This window comes from Silurus meridionalis, chromosome 18 (genome assembly GCF_014805685.1).
Source record: "Silurus meridionalis isolate SWU-2019-XX chromosome 18, ASM1480568v1, whole genome shotgun sequence".
In the NCBI taxonomy this organism is placed as follows: Eukaryota; Metazoa; Chordata; class Actinopteri; order Siluriformes; family Siluridae; genus Silurus; species Silurus meridionalis.
In genome coordinates, this window is record NC_060901.1 from 19,465,647 (window position 1) to 19,488,221 (window position 22,575).

At 37.8% G+C, this 22,575-nt stretch overlaps 1 long non-coding RNA gene across 1 annotated transcript; it reads left to right on the forward strand.

Moving 5' to 3' along the window:
• Positions 1–16,164: 16,164 nt before the first annotated feature.
• On the forward strand, positions 16,165–22,018 carry LOC124401285. Its single transcript, XR_006928551.1, has 3 exons — positions 16,165–16,239; positions 16,904–17,010; positions 20,654–22,018. It is a non-coding gene; the product is annotated as an uncharacterized LOC124401285 (long non-coding RNA).
• The last annotated feature ends 557 nt before the right edge of the window (positions 22,019–22,575 follow it).

The following is a 22,575-nucleotide window of genomic DNA, read 5'->3' on the forward strand; positions in this document are numbered from 1 at the left end:
AAATAAAGATTTTAAGAAAAAAAACCCATATTATTCTGCCTAAAAAATGTGTTTTTTCATATTGCTCGATAGCAAATCCTCATGACAATCTAATACCGGTGGAGAATTACGATCTGCGCACGGCTACACCGCAACAACAGATTTCATTAAGGGATTGGGAGAGACCCGTGTGGCAGTTGGGTCAAAATGTATTTCTGGATACTGTTGAGGAATTAAAGCTCAATTAGAAATTGCACCCTTGAGTAATCAAGCGGCTCAGGAGAGGAAGCACGGGAGAAATCCCTGATTGCAGTTGCCACTTTGGAATCTCGGCTGTGTTTCATGAACGATTCCTACGTTAAGTCTTAATTTTTACGTCCAGGTGAAAATGCACACATTAAATATTACAAATACTTCATGAGTATTCAGTCATCCAGTAAACAGAAGGAAAGAGAACTACACAAAATTATCATGCTGTAGAAAACAACTATATAGACGAAAGTGGGAAGTGGTAGCTCAAGGAAGGTTGAGGGTTCAAATCCAAGGACCAACAAGCTGACACTGCTGGGCCCTTGAGCAAGGCCCTTAGTCTTAATTCCTCAGCTGTATAACTGAAATCACTTTTATCACTCTGGATAAGACCATCTGCCAAATTCCATAAATATAATATAAATATGCAAACGTTTATGGACCCCTGAGCATAAGATTGATATGTGATTAAGGTCTCCTAATTGAAGTGAAGGGAAAATTTCATGCTCCTGCATCCAAAGACGTCCTACACAATTGTGTGGCTCTAATTTTGTACTGGCTGGAAAAAGTCAGGTGTCCCAATATTTTTGGCCATACCGTGTACTGTAAGTCTGATATAACTTGCTATTTCCTGCATTTTAATGAAGGAATTATATTAAGCTCCAGGAAATTGAGGAACCCGGTAGAAGCTCAAAAATGAATCTGCAGTCAGACATGATTTCAAACTACACTTTTATGTGTTTTAAATATAAGTACATTATACCATGAACTATAAAGTGTCAGTGTGAACCAGGTGGCTGGAATTTGAGTTCTTATTATTTCTTCTCATTTTTCTTAGTGAAATTACTCCTGTGTGTTTAGCCATAGCAGCTTGTAGAGGATATGAGTTATTGTCCATGATAAGTAGAAATGTGGCGCCATGCTATGTTTGTTTCCATCCTGTGGTGTGCTTTAGCAACCATAGCAACCATACCCTGGCTCCAGCTCTGTCCAGTCTATTTATTCATGTGTACACAAGAAGCAAAACCTCATCTAATAGCCAACAATCACGCAAAAAATATCTTCTGAATCGTATTCAACAGCAATAATAATAATAATGATAATCACTTTTATTATTATATCAATCCATAAGCATAAAAAGCAATGCATGCATAATGCATCAGATAATATCATCTATGAAATTAGCACATGCACTATACGGCCAAAAGTTTGTGGACACCCACATTCCACGTTTACTCCTCATTTGCTGATATAAGAACCTCCAGTCTTCTGGGAAGATTTGTGCTTATTCATCAACAAGTGATATGCTTATTCATCAAGAAGTCATCAACATGTAGTGATGGAGGTCAGAAGGTGAGGAGGTCTTTTTCGTTTATTCCACACTATTGAATACATTTTTGGGAAAAGAAGAAAACTTTTTGTTTTACAGTGCAGCTCTGATGCCAGAGGATTTTCCTGAGACAAATACAAAAGGAGCAATGAGATACAAAAAAAAAGAGCGGTCAAGTGCAGCTCTGAGAATGTTGATGTTATTATATTAAAATGAGATGTCAGCAGGTATCTTGCTGAGTGCTGAAGGTTTTAATCCCATTCTAACAGACCATCAAGTGACTCAGACTCAAGGGACACAAGCTAGAGAGAGTTTGGTTGAACACCCACTGGAACACCCACCACAAATATTTTTAATTATACTGTTTACCGAACATGTAACTCTTAAAAATCCTGTGTTCTAGAAAGAATCCTGCTGCGATTTGGCTACTTGATTAGGAACATGGTTGTTCGGCTAGTTGAAAAAATGTTCGCAAGGTAGTTGTTGCTGCGTAAACACTACAGTTCCACTAATCTCGGTCATACACAAATCATACACTTCATCTGCTGACAGAAATTAATCATTTATCCTGTCCTGGGAAGTCTCCACACTGGCATGTCCCTTTCTAAAATAACCATGGGTGTTTACACGGCGCTGACATTTTGCTAGTCCTTCTGTGTGAATGTGATGTATGGCTCTGGGTGGACATAATGGAAACCTTAAAAGGCGTCTCTTATTGGTGTTTGGGGCAAAGAGGGAAATAGGATGGAATACAGAGCAGTCAAGTCAAGTAGATGCTGTTTTCACATCTAAACCTCTTTGAATGGAACATTACATTACATTATATATAGAATTGCCCTCTGTGTGACTTGCTGAGCAACAGACTCGAGGAATAATAGAGCACACATACGAATAATGCATGTCATAACGGCACATATTCCAAATCCATCACGAAAAAGAAATAAGTGTAATGAAGACAAAATCGATTCTGAATCACTGTGTGGCTTAACTTTATTAGTTTGGCACTTTATTCAGCAGACACGTCTTCAGCCTGGAAACCTGTGCTTCTTGGAAAATTTCATGCCAGGTCCTGAAAACCATTTAAAGACACCCCTTGAGTGTCACTAGCACTCTTTCCTTGCTCTTGTTCACCAAAATGGGTCCTAATAATAGTCCTGCCCTTCCCTTTTGATGCTATTTGGACAGCCATTAATATGCCAGTCTTCTCTTTTCTTGTCTTTGATGTGCACATAATACCTGCCATGACACTGGAAGCTGGAGGGAAAATCATTGGGCATTTGGCACAAAACATAAACACGCCACCGAAGGGTCTGCATGGGGAGATAATGCCACAAATATTCACGGGGCAAAGCACAAGCAAGTGCCAACCACACCTTCATGAAGGCTCACATCACACAGGGTCCCATGGCAAAGAGAGGACGTGCAATAGAGTGTTTATTTAAATTCATTCACTGCGCCAGTCAGCCATCTGGACATTATGAAAGCCGAGCCTGGGAATGGTTGAAAATGAGCTGAATGCCTGATTTGGGAGATATGGAACAATGGTACAACAAGGAGAGTTTTATAAAAAGGTAATGACCCTCCAGAGCCAGCAAGGACTTCTCTTTAGGCTTAAACTCAATCAGAATCACTGATTTACATTTTAATATATAGTTTGTTCATGAATATGTATAAAATTATTCCCAATAGTCTATTCTCGATCCCTCTTTTCATTTGAGAGCGTTCCTCTCAAGTGCACAGGCAGTATCTGTTTATATCACGAGTTTCTAGCGAATCAGATTTCAGCATCACATCACCTGTTGCCAGGGTCGAAGAAATCTGATGTGAGGCCTTCAGAATCAGTGCAAGTGCTTTTGCTTTAACCAATCGGATTTCGAGTTGGCGATCGGCTGGTCAGAGAAGCGCTTTAGCCAGAGCTCGCAAATCGCATCTGTAGCAACCTGCACAAGCTCAAATATATTCATGTGAATTTAGTAGCTGTTTTTTCATTCCACATTGACCGAAAGATGAGAGGAAACTGATTTGGTCGCAGATGACCTTAAAAAGACAGCTTTCTTAAAAAGCTGGACATCGTGATAAAAAGTCAGCCACTTGCTTAGCTTTTTCCTGAACCGTTTATCATTTTAGGTTTTCTTTCCGGTAGAATGGGCATAAAAACATACAATTTGCCTATATTTGAAATTCTTCAAGGTAAAACTGTAATGCATGGAAATAAATCATATAACAAAATACAAATAATGTATGCAGTCAGTGCAGCTGTGGCTGCATATAATTCCAATGTTCCAAGAAAGAACCACCAGTGCACCATTAACAGGGTCATGGCCCTCAAGGCTCACTGAACCGCTAATCCCTGTCCACCAACAACACCTCCATGGACACGTGTGCATCCGAATTGGTCCATGGAGAAATAGAAAAAGGCTTCCTTGTCTGATGAATCACATGGCCTGCACATACACAATGCAACACACTGTTCAGGAACAGTTTGAGGAACATGACAAAGAATTATTACATTTTTAAAACCACCCAACTCTTTTGGGTAGATCCTGCAAAAACATCTATGACCTATCAAGTCATGTGCCCATCAAAGTTATGTGCAAAAATAATAGATGTGTTCCTTAGATGTTTGAGAACTTCCAAAAAAAAGACCCTTCACAAATAAACATATCGATTTGTTATATTTTACTCGTGTACCATGCTGTGTTTGAGATATTTTGACAAATCAGTGTTTTGGTGAAGAAATCTGTGAAGCTGCTTTTTGACAGTTTCTATTGTTGAACATTTTGAAAAGATAAAACTGGACTGAATCTCAACATAGTCTTCGAGACAACAATGCCAAAGGGTCCTGTCCTTGTGAATTATAAGGTTTATTGTTTAATGGCAAGGTTCCAAAGAGAGAATGTTCACCTTTACAAACACACACAAACACACAAACACACACACACACACACACACACACACACACACACACACACACACACACACACACACACACACACACACAAGGGGATAAGGGGAAAAAAGGCAGAAGAACAATGAAAGCATCAAATTTAATTTCATAGTTTCCAAACAATTGAAATGATCAGAAAGCAAATAAGAAAAAATATGGCTCTAAAGATATGGCTTTTATACAAAAGTGTTCCTGTGGCTCAATTTGCCCCAAATTAGTAGTAAGTTGTACAGTCTGGTGGTTTGGGTTTCTGAACATCCAAACTGAATATTAATCAAATCCATGTGAAAATTTTAAAGACAATTTCCTTTTAAAATTAGTCATTTAAATGTAAATAACTTAATTTTTTTGCATTTCTAAAACAACTTGTTAAATGCCAAACTTTCCAAAAACAAAGTAAACAGGTATTATTTTGTATAAAACATATAAGTCTGAAACTAAATAAAGAACTGCTTTAGATTTAATAGTAAACTGATGCTTACAGCTTCCGCTGTAAGCGGAACAGCATACAGTCTGGCAGAAATAATGGGTCCAAAATCTATGGTCATATGACAATAGATTATCGACTTTAATCCGTTCCTTAAAACCGGTCGAAATGCGAAAAGGTCGAAAAGCGAATGTAATTATCCCATAAGAAATAATGGAAAACCAATTAATCCGTTCCCGACCTCCACCGATACCCATTTATTAACAATTTTTGCCCTGTTTTTAGCAGTATTAATACAAGTACATAAATAATACTGTATATAATTGTTATGCAGCGTAATGAGCGGAGGCAAAGCCGGAGCACAGTTCGCTTTGGTTTAATGAAAACACAGAGAGTTTAACACAAAAACACACACACACACATAGAATCGCGACAAACGAGAGAGAGATATCCGTGGTATGCCCTGGAGGGGCGAGGTCCACGGGCAAACGCACGGGAGGAAAAAGGTAATCCGGGGTGCGCTTTGGAAAGAAAGCGCAGCCGTGGAGAGTGCGTGGAGAAAGGAAGAAACGCATAGGCATACGTGTGACAGGGAAAACACAGACAACCATGCACCAAACACCTTCACATACCAACAATAAACAACAATAAGTGTGGATGAATGAGGGGTTTAAATAGGAGCTGGGGATGAGTGAATAATAAACTGGTCAATAGGCGGGGTACCACTATATATGGTTGCCGAGATACAAGGGGTGGTTTAACTTACCCACTGGCTCATCTTACCCCACTCTCCCCTACACAGGGGCTACTATATAGGCTACTTTGATACGGACACTGGTACACTATTCAGTCAAATCAGCTCAATCCCACAGATAAAGAGTCAAAAGAAATGACATTACAGTTATCTCAGTGACTTTGAGGTCGACTTTGGAGTCGGTGCCAGATGGGCCGATTTGGGAGTTTCAGAAACTGCTGATTTTTCACACACAACTGTCTGGAAGGTTTCCAGAGTAATGCTGTGAGAAACAAAAACATTGACTCAGCAGCAGTTCTGCAATGTCTTGTTGATGAGAAAGGCCAGGCTATGTGCACTGACATAAAGTCTATAGTAACTCAAACAATCGCTCTTTACAACCAGAGAAAGCCGAAAAGCATTTTGTAATGCCGACAGATCGGAGCTTGAAGCAGATGAGCTACAACGGCAAAAGGCCACATCAGGTCCTGCTGCTTTCAGCTAAGAACAGGAATCTGAGGCTATCATGAGAACCGACTCAGAAAAAGAGGACAAAAACACAAGCAGCGATCAGTAGGATGAATAATGTGACAGTAAAGCATACATGACACTGTTCTCTGGATGGGGATGATTTTGCTGGACAAAAAAAGGTGGTAGGCATCTGTGTGCTCATTTATTTAAAAATCTGCAGGTAGTAGTTCAGCTGCCTGTTGACTTTACATGTCATAAACAAGCACAGTTTGTTCTTCACCTTGCTTGTGGGTGGGAAATGACATAAACTGTTGCTAAAAAAAATGTATGCTGAATAATGGAGATAAATAGCTCTATTAGTAGTCACTTTTGCATGTATAAATGAATATTTCATACAATACAATCCATAGAAAGCAACACAAAATCTCCCAGGGCACGAATAAAAATAAATAAATCAATACATAAATAACTGAATTCATGAATGGCAACGCTGCCTCACCACACCACCTGGGTTCGATCTGAGGACACAGGAATCCTCAGGGATTAAAAAATTATTCATGAGCAACTGCAGATGACTTTTCTTCCTGCAGCCATACCAGCAACACTGATCTGGGAGAAACCTCAGCTACAAACCAAAACATCATGAGATCTTTTCAGCACCACAATCACCAGCATTCTCATACATACTGTACATCTTGCCCTGTCAAACTGCCAGTAATGTCACTTTCCCACATCTCCAGCATTCAGAAAGTAAACCAAAGCATCAAATAATGTAAATTTTATTGTACTTTTTTGTACAGTAAGCAGATAGCATCTGTGGTTTAGAAGAGCCTCCAAAGATGGTTTGGTCTCTTAGAATGCATTGGTAGTAGTATGATTTATCATGAATTGTCATGCTGGAGCAAGTTTGGATCTCCTAGTTTAAGTGAAGGCAAAATGTCATGCTGGCGTATCCAAACACATGCTTTACAGTTGTGTGCTTCGAATTCTTGCCAGTTCTCTAAACGACACACTTATGGAGAATGAATATGCTTTTGGTGAAGGAAAACATTATCACTCCATTAATGTGTAAATGATCTGTGATGCACACTTGATACTGACTAACATGGTCAAATGGACTGGATCAATACATCCTACTTTTATTGAGTGACTTATAAGTGCTCTTCCACCAAATGGCGACTGTAGAAATCAATACAAGAGGATAACAATAAAGTAAACTTTCCATCCATCAAAACTATAATATATAATATATATAAATATACACTATCACAACAGGTTAGGTGATACAATTCCATGCCCAATACCAAGCTGGCAAGCTAGTCACTGTGCATATGCTAATCGCTAAGAGGAAAACTAAAAGAAACTGGAATAGGGATTTTAGCAGTGAGCTAGCAAGTATAGCTAGTAAAAAAAAACAACAACAATAGAACGGATGTGCTATCATGTTAATTGATTGTTAGCATGTGGCAGCAGCACAATGCATTAAATCATGCAGATAGCAAAGTGCTTCCATTAATGTTCACATCAAACATCAGAATAAAGGAAAAGTGTGATCTCAGTGACTTTGATCGTAGCATGGGTATTGGTGCCAGACAGCATGGTCTTGAGTATTTCAGAAACTGCTGATCTCCAGGGATTTTCACACACACACACACACACACACACACACACACACACACACACACACACACACACACAGTATCTCTGGAGTTGACACAGAATGGTGTGAAAAACAGAATCTGCAGGCTGAAACACCTTGTTAATGAGGGACATCAGAGGAGAAAGTCTATAGGAAATTAAATTAGATAAAAATGTTATTAGTACAGTGCTTTTAACATTGAACATTGTCACAAAGCAGCTATAGAAATTAATAGAATAAAATATCAATGCACAAATTAGTCCCTGTATGGTTATCCCTAATAAGTGAGCCAGTGGTGATGGTGGTGAGAGAAAAACTCCCTGAGATGATATGAAGAAGAAAAAGCTTGAGATGAGTCACAAGAGGAAAGAGTGCTGATAATAGTAAACAGAAAAGCCAAGAACATCATAGACTGCTAGCGCTCTTCAGTCGTAGCAATGTGTTCCCCAAACCAAAAATAGGATTGTTTTCATTTCGGGATAATAAAAAATTGTGCAAAACAATGTGCATTTTTGTCTTTATAAAACTGAATAAATCAGATATTGCTGCAATTAAAGGTTCAAATGTACTCCATCTCCATACTTGTGAGCCTTTAATGATTGATTAAAACATACTGAGCAACAAATGAGCACTTTTTCAACATCATTTTCACCCAAAATAGAGCTCCGAAAATAGGCTAAAATGCCCAAATTGAGGCTGCTATCATTATAAGCTACAAAACAGAGCTCCTTTAAGGTTTGTGCTGTGGTTGTGTAACACTATAATGCATGTTGGTCATCATGGTCTGGAGCTTTCTTTATCTCTGCTCGGGTCACCTTAAGGCATCCAGCTGCTGCCAGGTTTGTTTTACAAAGGTTTTGTTAAACATCGAGATAAGCACAATGTTCCAGTGTCGAGCATACAGTATATACAAGCCCAGAGGTAAGAACCAAACATGGGCTCTGACACCTTTGCATGCTTTGACACTGGGATTTATCAGTCTGAAGATGTTCAGATCCACAATCTAAGAACAAGAAAAAAGGGTTTTACTTAACTACTGAATCTGAAACACAGTTTGAATGTGTAACATCATATCTTTCTCAATCTCACTGTGAATAGATATCCAGGGTGTTTAGAGATATAAATCATTACTGAGACCTTCGTACATGTTATGGATAAAAGTAATGGCACCAGTATTGGGTTCTTCCCCCAAAAGTTTTTTTTTTTTAGAGTTGTGGGATATAAAATCGCAATTCTTCGAAGAATTTAGAATTTTAAAGTCGCAATGACCTTTTTGTATTATTTATTCAGTGGTGAAAACTGGCATGGTCTTTGAATGCGACAGCATGAACTAGGAGACCCAAACCTGTGAAAATGCCCTCGTGCACAAAGCCAGCTCCATTCAGATATGGCTTACATTGTTTGCAAGATCTTGAGTGGCCTGCAGTAGAGCTCTGACCTCAACTTGTGGGATGAATTGAAGCACTGACTGCACCTCAGGCCTCCTCACTTCACTTACATCAGATTTTATTAACACCCATGTGACTGAATGAGCACAAATCTACTTAGATGAATGGAGGTTATTATAACATTGAATGGAGACATCTAATGTGGGATGAGATGTACAAATAGCACACAAACTTTTGTTTATATGTCATTGTATGGTTTAGCAAGACAAAAGCACAAACATACTCTGTCCTATATCGCATTAATAATTTAGACCTAAACAGTAATGCAGTATTTATAGAGTATGCGTTCATGTATAGAGCAGTCTTTCACTAGATATGTAGTGGTGTTTAAATTTTGAAGCATCTAGCCGGGGTTTTTTCTACAGTCAGTCATAGCCCTGAGGCAGACCAGGGCAAGGCACATAGTGCTCTTGTCTTGGCTGTAAAACATTTAACATCTCTGCAGCCCCTGAGACCAACATGGCAGATTTTCATGTGCATTATCCATGCAACACTTTCTTTACAGTGACCTTAAAAAGCTGAAAGAAATATGAAGCAGTGATGTGAAGCTATAAACCCCCTTTCCCTTTTCTGAATGCTCTCTCTCTGAATGCAACTAATAGTAGACTGGTCAATAACCAATAAATCAATAACAAAACACAGTCGGAAAACTGCATTTTGAAGAAAAAAATGGAGATTTGAAGGATCACAAAAATCACAGCTCTCCAAATGATTAGTTGCTGTAATTAGTCGTACATCAGTCTAAACACTCGCCAACACAAATATCCAAACAGCTTCTACATTCAGTGTTTGGTGTTTATTTTTCTGACATCAAATTGTTCCAACTCTTCTGCTTTGAAGTGTTCAGCAGAACTTCCGTTAGACGATCCCAGTCAGCCAAATTGAACGATTATTCACTTTCCATTACAGCAGACCTTCTCTCTTAACAAGCAATTTTCAAAAGATAGACCCTCCAGTCCTGGAGAAGAGTTTTAGTGACTCTTGACATTTTCTCTGATGGAGTTCCTGAAAGTTACCTATGAACTGATCAAGAGTGGCACAAATTGCCCTATTTTAATATATTTTAATATATTGCCCCCACACACACACACACACACACACACACACACACACACACACACACACCCTTCCATTTGTTCCAGGTTTTTTGAGGGAACATTCAGGCAGAGTGCGTGGAAAGAGAACTACTTTTAGAAGGACATTTTGTCAGAGAAAAAATCCTTTTCAATCATCCTTCAAAGAGTAAGGACTTCTCAATATACTTTTCAATTACACCACCACGGTTGGTGCTTAAGATACACAGAGGAAATTGAAATGTTCTTGATGTGCACCGTGCTGTAGCTTGGCAACCATGCACCTCTTTAAAAAATCATGATTTATACAAAAATACAGCACATCATTACTAAAGAAGACAGCTTCTCATCCAACCGTGTGTACATTGGCCAGCTAGTGATAGTCCATTAAATCTTTGGTGTTTTAATACTGCTCACCTGTAGCTATTTGTAATGCTTTTCCATGGTTTAGATTGTAATGACTCATTCTTGGAACGATGAACTTATGAAATAAATTCTGAGTCAGATGAACCTCATGAACGTTCATTTCCCAGATATTGTGTTTGTTACGATTTATAACAGGTCATAGCCAGTCATGTCAATACACAACAGTTTTCCAAGTCTGAATTTATATTTATTTGAGCTGCACGATCTTTTCAATCCACATAATGTATTTGTATCTATTAACTGTAGTCTACTGTATGACTTCTATTCTCTGGATCTCCACTACTCATCTATCATCTGTCCTCAGCCATTACCTCTAGAACCCCAGTGCACCAACCTTTATCTCAGGTCAGAACAACTACAGGGTTGTGACATGTGAAAGTGGGCAAAAGACACAACAAAAAAATCATGTGAATCAGATCATCATCAGAACAGGAACTCGATTGTGTGATGAAGATGAAAGAAATTATGAAGTGTGTGAAGGTGAGGAGCACCTTGGAGCCAGTCAGAACTTGATGATGATGATGGTGATAAAGCCAAAATAGACCAAGAAACTCAAATATATCATACTTTAGATATAATCTTTACTGATTATTCTGATCAAACAAACTTCATGTTCTGATGCAACTACTACATGTGTTGTGGACCATAAAAAAGGTTCCAAAAGAACAAACAAACATGAAGACCAAGAAGGACTTTAATGTCTGCATTTGCTAATTTCCTTTTGCTGTTGTCAAGTGTTTGAGGGAAAAGCTAGAAAAAATCGCACAAAGATCATAATCATCATTTCATTGCTGTAAAATTCATCACATGTCTGGGGTCAGAACATTTACAAACTATTCAAAGCTCATCATCACTGAATAGAACAACACTGGGCTCCTCTTGACCTGTGTTTTGTTGTTTACACAATTAGAAACTTCATATTTTGCCGTTCAAGTCTTGGCCCATGTTTTGCGCAGGAGTTTAATTATTGCATTTCTTTCTTTGGAGTCATGACCTTGAGTTTCGAATGGATATAAATACAACATTTTAATTGGTGCACAAACCCCATGTGCACCAATTAATAAGGAATATAAAGCAGAAACACAACCAACAATATCCCTAAAGGATGTGGTTATTATTATTATTCCAAATTGGGTTTGTCATTTCTTTGCAGTTGAAATGAAAACATGCATCTATATCATAGTCTGAAAAATTCATAGATTTTCTATGGAATAGACGCATTTATCATCAGAACATTACTATATCATGCATCTGGACCTGATAATGGTGCATATAAAACTCTATAAACTTCTCGTAACAAACCAAGCAACATGATGTGATGCTTTAATGGCAACAAACACAGTTCATGTAACTTCTGTGCATTTCACCCACATGCCTTATTTCTTTATAGAAATCCATTTTTTGAGATTTATTTATGAAAATAAAATCCTCTTTGTAGCCAGAATAAATGTGAGAGTCTGAATCTCAATCCACAGCAATAAAAAACAAGAAAAGAAAACAAGTCATGAGCATTCGCCTTCGAATATACTTCACTTCACACCATATCTCTCTCTAGATTCCAGCGATCATTAAAAAAACAATCCTGAATAATACACGATTAGCAGCTTTGACAAGATGAGCCCATTCGTCCATATTTGAGAAGCCTAGACATGTTTTCCCCTGTTTTTTACACAACATGGCTTCAAATTATGATCATCCCTCATCTGATAAACAACACGAAAACTAAAGCAAGTCTGAAACTGTATCAGTGAATAATCTCGAAGGTATTTATTGAATTAAAAAACTAAAAAACTGTGGAAACATGCTGTATAAATAAAACAGAACTATATAGACACTTTATATATATAAAACATAATTTAATATGATCATCTCAATCATAAATGAAGCATTTCAACAGATTAATAATAACAACAGGAAGAGCTAATGTTTGTTAGCATGCTATGTTCAGGTCATGTGGGTGGCACCATGTGGTCATTTCCATATGACGGACTACATAATAGTCACCTGAATGAGATTCATAGTTCGGATCTAAACGCATAGAAAGGCTATAAAGAATCATGTTTGTTTTGTTTTTGAATGCAGCATCACCATCACTTCAGAGCTGATTTATAAAATTTAGAGCACACTTTACTGGTGTAGGTTTTCTGTACTTTTACTCCAAGTTCTTGAGAAAGTTTCTCGCATTGTTCAGCTCAGCATTGAGCAAAATTGGTTGTGTCCAATCAAGCCTCTCTGAAAAGGCAGAGCCGAATGCATATTGATTCTGTACCAGCTCCCTTTTCTTTTTAATGACTGCTATTGCTTAAAAAAAATAACTCTCCTCTTGTCTCGCATGTGAGGTGAAATTGATCCAGACAAGTAATTCCACTGATTTATTGACTTCCTCTTCCAGTGGCTGCCCTCAAAGTCAAATGGCCAGGGCTTTAAGGTCACATGTCTAAACACAGGAGCACAAAGCTATAAAATTATTCGATTCTATATATTTTAAATCTTTATGCTCCTGTGAATGGAAGTGTGACCTTCAAGCCCTGCCCATATATCTATATATATTATCCCAGTCATCCAGCTCCTCAATCCAGGAGGCACACAGTTGTATTGGATGCCTTTTGGTGGAGTAGCATGAAATTTTCCCTTCACTTGAACTAGGAAACTCAAACCTGTTCCAGCATGACTGCTCCTGTGCACAAAGCCAGATCTTCAGTGGTCTCTCTTCAAGGATGTTCACTGATCACAGCTGGTGCTTAATTAAGGAGAACAACAATGACATGTAGAAGACATGCCCTTAATGATGCTTAACAAGCGAATATCTGTTTCCTTTATTCCATTTAAATAAGAGCTAGCATATTTTCCCAAAAGTAGCTGCATAATTGAGACAGTTCGAACTTTATTTAACAGCTTATGATTTATGCAGTGGAAAAGATCTGTCCATTTTCTACAGTCGTGGGTTTGTGCACGTGTGAGGAGAATAACTATAAGTGTAGGATTTCATGTCTTATCTTCTTTGAAGCTAATACACTTCACCAACAAGAGGACAGAGTCCAAACATCTCTTTGATCAGCTCCACTGAAAGAGCGGAATCAAATTTCAGCGTCAAGAAACCACTGAATCCTTTGCTTCTTCTTCTTGGAGCTTGTTTGTGCAAATCCACATGACTTGTCAGCTCAAAATGCATTATGGAAGAAAACAATCACAACGGGAATTGCTGCTGTTTATGATGATATTTTTTATTAACAAAAAAAGACACATTGCAGTGTTTGAAATGTCCTTGAGACGAGTCAGATCCTTCGTCCAGGTGAAAACTCCATGACTCTTCGAAAATGCAGAAACACACCTGTACACTGTATTTAAAGTGTGCACCATGCAAGTCTCTGTAAATAAGATGTCACTGCATTAATGCTTTAATACAAATCAAATTAGATTTCTGCATATTTCTGTGGACTCATTGTCCACAATAACCTCATTTAACAGTTTCAGATACACCTGATCTATGTTACTCTGTTCCATTTTGTATGTACAGCACTTTTAATAAAATACACTGCATCACAAAGCAGAATTGCAGAAACCTGGGTGTAGAGATAGACCCCTACTGAGTAAGTAAGCACTCAGAACTCAGAATCAGTATATTGTGAATAAACATGGGATGGATCTTATGTTTACATCAGCAGGTTATGTTCTAATGATCATTCAAGTTCAATGACCTCTAATGAATTGATGGAGACTAAAGGAAACATGAAACTGTACAGACGGATTCTAAGTGCTTGCAGTAAGACAGTGGCAGGATTTAAAAGATCGACAACATTAGAAACCAAAGTTGGGCTATAAATAGTGCGTCATTTCATATCTCAGAAAAACAAGTGTTTTTTACACCCATCATAGATGAAGCTCAGATCAGATCGTAGCAGCATTATTCTCTCTCACCTCTGTAGCAGCTTCACCATCACAAGTAGTAGATTTCAGTCGGAAACACACAAAGCAGAATCCCTACTGAGCTGAAAAAAAAAGATTGGATTCATTGTTTTTCAGACGAAAATCATAATTTCGGTATTTGCTTCAGCCCGGTCTATCTGCACAGAGTATCTCTGATGTACCATAAAAGACTTTTTCCATGGAGGAAATCACCTTTCATGTGCTAACAAGCTGACCTCAGAGTCCTGCAGCACACACACACCTGCCTTCGTACTGCATCCTGTTTTTTTGCATTCGTTAAAAGGAGGCTCATATATTTATCAATCTGCTCTGGTCTAAAAATGAATAGACAAACCTACAACAGCAGAAGTCCACATCAGGTTCTTCTATGGTTAGAAGAAGATCTGGAACTGTATTTAATACACTGCGCCACTGCCACTTGATCGATTGACTCGATAACTGCACAGGTGTAGCGGTGTTCCTAATAAAGTGGACATTGATTGCATACAATCCTGGATTCAGGATGCTTCGCTGCAGTGTGGATCTCTGGTCTGATGGTCTATTGATGGTTTAGGATTATTTGCCTCGTTTGACACTATATTTATAAATTAGGTGTCATTCACACTGGACCGCTATTTTATGATTATGCTTCAGTCTATTTCTGATCAAACTTTAATTCGTATATAAATCCTTATTATGAATGTTTATAAAATATTTAACTTTTTTTTTAAATCTATGAATTGTGCTTTAGGGTCACCTGTTAATATATAATTGCAGGTTGAACTGAACTGATTGCTTCTGAGGAACACTTAGGATTAGAATGCTAGCACTGAATATACATTATATGGACAAACGTTTGTGGACACCTGAGCAAAAGTTTGCTATGTGCTTTTTGAATATCAAATTCTTTTGGGAAGATGATCCACTAGATTTGTGGAGATGTAAGTGAGCTGAGGAGGATCTTCCGCTCCAAATGGCTTTGTGTACAGGAAGATTGTCATACAGGCTTGGGTGAAGTTCAAGTGAAGTTCAAGTAAAGGGAAACCTTCATGATATGGAATAGTCAGGTGTCCCAATACTATTGTCCTTATCGTGTAGTTCTCACATTCCTGATAAAACATTTGTTTAACATTTTCATGAGAGATGAAATTATTTCAATTTAACATTGTAGACTGGCACGTGAATGCAGATCAGTTATATAGTGTAGATAAACATGGTGAAGGTTAAATCTAACACCACCATGACATTACCTAAAGTCAGAATAGTATTTTTCAGTTCCCTAAAGCTCCACACTCTTCTGTGTATATATATATATATATATATATATATATATATATATATATATATATATATATATATATATTGAATCTGAATAAATCTGGTGTTTTTTCACAGTGCTGGACTCTAAGTGTTGAGGTTCATGAAGAGGTCACTGTGTTTCACAAGGCTGTAATAAAAGGACATGAATCCCTGAACCATGTGACCTGTTCATTTTAACAGCTTTCGTTTGTACAGTCATGGAAGATTTTTGTGTTAGAGGAAGTGATGCATATCATGTTGGAAACAACAGCTCCAGAGAGACACAGCCGGGGAAAGAGAAACACTACACTGGTGATTATTTTTTAGAGATTTTTTGAGTATGATAAGGATTGATTAAATCAAGGGCTATTCTTAGATGAACAAAACAAAAAAGACAATCGAGCCATAATGATCAGCTGTGTTAAGCTGTCATTAATGCACATACACTGGTTTGATGGTTGAACATGAGTAGGATATAAACTGAAATTTGTCGGTCATCAATTGCAGAATAAAGATGATATAATCACTTTTTTAAAGAGGTTAATTTGGATAAATGGGTAGATGCTGAACTGCATTTCATTGCTGTGTACCTGTACTATGACAACGAAGTTTTATCTTCTCACAACCGGATCAGATTTTTCATAATCAAATAAATAAATTATCAAAATCAACATTATACCTTAATAATTATAGCATATATGTCACTTTTATTAACCTTTATTTTAGTCTTGAGCTACTGTAGATCTGACCTAGTTTAATATATTTTATTCATATAAATATTATTATTAATAATAAACAGCTAAAAATGAATTGATATAAGTACATGGTTGGAAAGGTGTTGAAATATCTGCGAATGTCAGCCTGTACTTGTATAAGCTGTATATCTGCAGCAACACTGGAGAAAAAGCACCTCTTAATTAGTTTCTCTGAAATGCATTCGATTCCTGATCTGTTTATTTCTTCCGTCTGATCTCAGGCTGTTCAACGCTTTTCTTTCACTGAATTCCTCTTTTGACACCTGGATAAATTGCAGTGTTTTGTGGAAATTTGATGGGAAGAAAAATGGGGAGGAATCAGATGCAGGTAGGTGTTTTTTACATACACATGTAAGTAAAACCCTGCAAGACTACTACTATGTAGTAGATCATCAACGCTTGGTATGTGCTATAAGATATTCCACACTTAGTCCCAATTTCCTGTTATCATGACCTCCGTTCTTCTGGGAAGATCTTTTGCTAGAATGTTCACATTCATCCCAAAGGTGTTCAATAGGGTTTATAGCTCTAGAGATCTTCCACTTAAACCCATGTAAAGGATATCTTCATGGAACCGGCTTTGTGCACAGGGGCATTGTGTTGCATTGGTCTCCTAGTTCAAGTGAAGGGAAATTCTCATGCTAAAGCATCCAAAGACAATCCAGGTGTGTGCCTTCAACTTAATAGTAACAGTCTGGGGAAGAATCACAACCACATATGACTGGAAAAGTCTGGTGTTCCAATACTTTTGCCCGTATGGTGTATTTCTATTCAATTCATCTCATTCCAGCCTATTTATAATTCCTAAATCAATCACAGAAGTGGAGATAAGAAAAGGTTACGGAGGTTGCAGAAAACGGAGTGTTTAGTAAATCGCCTTTTCCAAAATATCAGACATAAATTATGATAAGTGAGAGAGGAAGAGACGCTGCAGATGCGTTTAAATTGTGAGTGATAAATGATGGACTTAGCTGTGCTGTTCCAGGTTCGAAGATGACGCACAAGATAAAGCGTCTCAGACTGTTCTGAGGAAATGGGTAAATCTTTAAATAAATGACAGAGTGACAGAGGAGCGCTTGTTGTCTGGAGTAGAACGATGTCTTAAATCCAGACTTGTGTCACCTTGTTTTTCCTTGAATACGTTTAACACTTAATAAGGGGATGATTCATTACTATTTTTGTTGTTATGATAAATTATTTGGCAATTATATTCCATATTTCTGTGCATGTATCCTACTTTCAGGAGAAGTAGACCCGAGCACCTTCAGCACTACACATTCTGGTTTGTAAAGAACACTATGTTACCTTAAGTACCCTCGTGTCCATTCTCTCCTGATGTGATGAATTGATTAATCATATTTCCGATCATTCCTTTTTTCTATCCTGGCTCTTTCTTCTGTCTCGCCACATTTCTTGGCAGGCTTCGAATTTCTTTTCTGAAAGCTGCCCAGACTCTCACTAATGGCAATTATCGAACCTGGTGTTCTGCTCCCTCACTACCTCATTTCACCCGAAAGATCAGTATCCATGCATAATTTAAATGAGCTTCTTTGATGCCAGTCACCTTGGTGCATCTGATCTAATAGGGTTTGCTGAACTTTTCTTGGAAGAGTAAAACTGACAACAGGGCAACATACTGATCAGAGTATATGGATTCATAAATTCAAAGAGTTTGGCAAAAAAAGGAGGGGGAAAAAAAGCAATGTGGAAACCGTAATAAAAATCAGATATCCACCAATGGGCTGCAATGCAATGGATTTATTATTTTTTATTTGAATTATTCATTTTTCCTGTTTATTTCTTTCTATGCATCAACAGACATGGAGCTGAAACAAACGCAATTGAAATGGCTGAAAGGTTTTCAGAAGTAATGCAAACTAAAAGGAGTTCTCTAAAATACTTGGGTTATGGACGTTTAAAGCATCTCTGGAAGCTCCATTGCTGCACTGTAATCAGATCATTTTGATAAGATTGGGAAAAGGAATGACTAAAACCAAAGTGATCCCCAGGACAATCATCTTAAAAATCATCTCAAACCTCTATCCATGAAGTACTTTGCAATAAAGACTATAATAAGAATATCCAGTGCTACGAGGATTGAAAAGAAGTGAGAGTCTTTGGATATTATCAGGGAATACGACTCAGAGTTAAATCCCGGTGGTGCTGAGAAACCGGGCCACAGTTCTCACTCTCGTGTCTGCTGTCAGTCTCTAAAAAACCTCCAATGTGGATGATGTATGAGCATGTCAGCTAAGAAAATCACACAGCTCTGACCTTTCAGGCTGCATGTGTAGCACTGTAGCGTTACTCTGCTTGTTTGTTTGTCACTGGTAAAATTGGTCATTGCAACAATCATAAGCTTCAGGAGTATCAGAATCAGGTGCCAAAAAACTTGATTTGCATGGCAGCTTTATGTTCTACAGGTGCAGCATTTTTGATGGGATGGATAAAAAGGAGATACAGCAGGAAAAAAACAGGTTTTATGTGGTTTATTAACCACAAAGTAATAAAGATTATAGCTTTTTCTCCTGCTATCACAAGCTATTGCACAGATCGCTAAAAGGCATATTTAGTATAACCTTTATTCAGCAAGAGCTTTTTTTGGGGTGTTCCAGTGCATCAGAAAATGTTGTGGAGGTCAGCACTCAAGTTCTTGAGGACACTCAAGGAGCATCGTCATGCTGAAACACTTTTTAGGAATCCAGTATAAAGAGATCCAGTAAAAGATCTTATAACATTTCAGCATATAGAAACAGTCTATGTCTGTCATGATTAGATTGTATAATTGTCAGCTGTCCACAAACTTTTGACCATGCAGTGTATCTCACTCTGATTATGCCGAATCTTTTATTTTCCATATCAAATTTGTGGAAATGTGTCTCATATAATTATAAATGGAGTAGGACTATAGGAGAAATGATTGCATTATTGATTATAGAAAATAAGATATTGATAGCGAGGGACTCTTAGTTCTGGGTACTTTATTCACACTCACGCTCTTCACGTCTTCTGTAATTAAAATGCAATTCTGCACCCAAACAGCAAGGTTTCTGTGAGAACCGTGAATATTTCCATATCAATAGATTACAGAACCATGTGTGTGCATTTAAAAATAATGTGCCAACACACTGCTTTCACCCCCAAACCTGAAGCTACAATCCCTCAGTCCAGACCTCACACCACATGACATGGATAATATACAGCCTCATCACATTCACACACAACCCAATCAGGACAGAAGCAGAATGTGAGCAAGCTTGTGATTGATGACTGAAGGATCTTCATGGTAACTGGATGACAGTGCAGGCATCACTGTCAGCATGTCACTTTACCAACTCCCCAGGATCTGACGTCTTCCGGCCCTGAGAGAGAGCAAGGATGCTTATTGACAGATCACCTTACTTTACTGCCAAATGCACCACTTCCATCAAGAAATAACACTTTACTTTCACTAGCAATAACACGAGCCACTCCTCTGCCTTTTCACCGCACGCTCATTAGCGATTACATGAGATTTACTACAGAGAGCTTCTGATCTTCAGACCACACATGTCTGAGTTCACATTGCTGAATGAGTAACCAAGCTTTAGACAAGTATCATGACTCGATGAAGGACACGGTCGGGTTATTCATAGTTGCATCCCATAAAAACGTTTCCATAGATTTCATGCTGTAAATGAAGTTAAATTGGGAACAAATTAGTTGAAAACACTTTAATACTGTCAAATTGTCCAGTTTTATAATTGAGTATTTTACAAACTGCTGAATCTTCTGATTTTTACACATTCTCCAGAAGTGGTGGAGAAAAATGGTGCATAAAAAAAACCTTGAGCAGTAGATCCAGCTGAGAATGCAGTGGATAGAAGCTAGAAGATAGTGATTTTCACAATAGACCTTTACAGAATGTACATTTTAATAAGTGAATGATGTTTTTTATCCTTAATGAACACACCTGGGGTTCTGTGTTAAAGGAAAAACTCCCGAGGATGGTATGAGGAAGAAACCTTGAGAAGAACTAAATGGGGAACCTCATTCTCATTCAGGTGGCACCAAGAGTGTGAGTTAAAAAATCATAAAAACCACAACACAAACATTTGGAAGTGAGAAATATGTGATTATAAATAATGTCCTTTTTACAGGATCTAAATAACAATTGTACAATGTCTAGAAACATATAAATAATCACACGTAGCATCAAAGAAAGTCATTTTTATTTCCCCAAAAAGCAAACCACATTCTGAAACCCTTCTAATTTCCATAATCATTAAGAAAGTAATTAGCAGCCAGATGTTACTTACAATCAACATGCACATGATTATTCAATCATCAGGAAGTGTGAATATTTCTAGAAAAGAAGACCTTTTGGTGCTGAGGTGTTCTGGATCACTTGGGTGTGTGTCTACATCATGTGATTAGTCGTATATATCCATATATGTGTGTGTAAGAAATGTAAAGTTATGTATGTGCTTGTTTATAGTTTTGTTGATATCCATAACATGGTCATTTGAAGGCTGATAAAAAAAATCATACAGGTTTACAGAGACCTGGACTGGACTTGGTCCTGGACTCTGAGCTTTACATATTCAAACATCTAATATCCTCTGAAAGTCAATTAGGTCCCAGTGCGCTCCACCTGAGGCCTGTAAAAAAAGGGGTCCAGGGATTGTTATTAGTCAGAACTTTCTAAAATGATGATAACTGCTGAAGCAGGTACAGGTGCAGTCAATGGCAATCTGCTAGCACACCTGTGACCTACTGTATGTGCTCGAGCTTCTACGCTCCCATCGATCCTCTTTAATTGGTTCTCGGAGAGCAAACAGCAGACGTAAGCAAGGAGAGCACAGAGCCTCCTCCAGTATACTGATCATCTGAAATTCTCACGGGTGTTTTGTTTTTTTTTTTATCCAAGAGTTGATTTCAATTAAAAATCTTGCCGACTCCACACATAAACCAGAATGGAGAATGAGCACAGATCACCAACAAGCTGAATCACATCCACTGGTAACTGAAGGTGGGTAAGAGTCAGGATGCAATTCTTTACTTCTCTGTGTCTCATGCGTTTCTACTTGCTCCACTTTCACACTGTAATATCTTAAATTCTAATGTGTAAATTTACTACATCAGATTTCAGTATAATACACACATTATACAGCATGTGCACTCATTATAATAGTTATAAATAGGACACTATGTATTATATTATTTTACTAATACTGATCTTTAGCATTTTTTATCTTTAAACTAATGTTTAAGTCTTCTACAAAATATTTCATGAGTAATAAAGTTTCTGCTATTTGACATCCAAATAAACTCATTTGCATCATTGGATGACCAAATTAAACATAAAACTAGAACAAACGCAGTGGTACGATTGGATGAACCTTTCAGATTTCAGATCGTCAGCAATAGATGTGTGAGGCCCAACATTTCAGTTAAAAAGCAGGCGAGAGCAGATCAGTGTGAAATAAATCTGTAGGTGATATTATTTATGCAGGCTGATTTGCTTATTTACTCTTTCAAAAAAGAGTTATATGTGATTGGTTGGGTTCTCCATCAGTCCTAAATAGCCAAAAAAGTATAAAAAAAACAAACAAAAAAAAAAAGGCAAGATTTTTGATAGTGCCATGTGTAACATGCTAAAAAGCAGACTCTCTTGCCCACCATGATTCCAGACATCTGCTACACGCCTGGTGATGTTCTGCAGCGCAGACTGATGGAGTTAATTGGGTTCGCCCTCTCACCCAGGGTGAGGAGATTCATGAGAATTGCAAATGAAGGAACATAAACAGAGTGAATTAAGGCTGATGGCTCGCCCTCCCACAGCCACCACGAACTGTCATTAATGCTCACTTATCAAAGAGCATCATTAAGTCCCACATTCATTACTTTTTCA